This window comes from Marmota marmota, unplaced genomic scaffold, assembly GCF_001458135.2.
Source record: "Marmota marmota marmota unplaced genomic scaffold, marMar, whole genome shotgun sequence".
Taxonomy (NCBI): domain Eukaryota; kingdom Metazoa; phylum Chordata; class Mammalia; order Rodentia; family Sciuridae; genus Marmota; species Marmota marmota.
In genome coordinates this window covers 5,105,063-5,106,530 of record NW_026000170.1, presented here as the reverse complement: position 1 = coordinate 5,106,530, position 1,468 = coordinate 5,105,063, and positions in this window count along the sequence as shown.

The window sequence follows — 1,468 nt, the reverse complement described above, 5'->3', positions numbered from 1 at the left end:
CATGATATGACATTTAATCCACAAACTTAAAAAAAATTATTTTTTTTTCATTCATTAATTATTTTTTAAAATTAAGTATATGTGACAGAAGAATGCATTTTGATTCATTGTACACAATCGCAGCACAACTTTTCCTTTCTCTGGTTGTACAAGATGTTGCATTGCACCATATATGCAGAATAGAACCACCATTTGACCCAGCTATCCCACTCCTCAGTCTATACCCAAAGAACTTAAAATCAGCATAGTATAGTAACACAGCCACATCAATGTTTATAGCAGCTCAATTCACAATAGATAAACTGTGGTACCAATGTAGATGGCCTTCAATAGATGAATGGATAAGGAAACTCTGGTGTATATACACAATGGAATATGAATCAGCATTAAAAGAGGATAAAATTAAGACATTTGCAGGTAAATGGATGGAACTGGAGAATATTATGCAAAGCAAAGTAAGCCAATCCCCCCAAACCAAAGGCTGAATGTTCTTTTTGATAAGTGGATGCTGATCCATAATGGGGGGGGGCATGGGAAAAATGGAGCAATTTTGATTGGGCAAAGGGGAGGAAGGGGTGAGAAGGGAGCATGGGGCAGGAAAGATGGTGAAATGAGATGGACATCATTATTCTAGGTATATGTAAAAAAGCCTATTTCTTTCATCACCCCCATTTTACAAATAAGGAAATTGAAGCTTTAGAGAAACTGATTGCTTGCTGCAGTTGCAAAAGTTAGGCAGTGGCAGCATTTCTAGAATCCAGGATGCTGACTCTGGGGCCATGTTCTTTCTGGGACACCACAAAGCAGATTTGATTCAACTGCTCCCAAAGTAAAGGCTGACAGGGGAGTTCTCTTGAGTACTTCTACAGGATCCATAAACAATTGTTTTAATATTACTTTCAGATGAAATGGGTCATAATGCAAACATCAAAGTATATCACTCATACAAAATTAAATAGTGATTTATGAGTTGTCTTATGCTGGTGTAATAATCTGGTGTAGTCATAGTATTTTCATTCTTGAAGATATTTATTCATTTAAATTCATTCATAGTTATGAGTGACTACGGAGGATACAAATGTCAAGAACACCCTGATTTGGAGGTGGGGTTGACATAATACTTTAAGAAAACCTGTTGATGGCTTGCCATTGAGTGTAAAAGAGTGTCCTGTTTGTGAGTTGGTGGGAAGATCAAGTGGTTAGAAAGAGTTTCGAATAACTGATGATGTGCATCTTCCTTCCCCAGTATCTTGGGTTATCAGACAGTGATGGCCCCTCACCTCTATTACTCATCCCTCTTGTCTCCCCTTCCTAAGGATAGCTAACAGTACTAAAATCTGATGTGGCAATCACTTGTCTTGGCACTTGCCATATATTTACTTATTTCATCTTTATAATAACCCCACAAGGTAAATGTGTTATCATCATCTTACAGCTTATGGGATTCAGATAGACAGAATTTAATGTA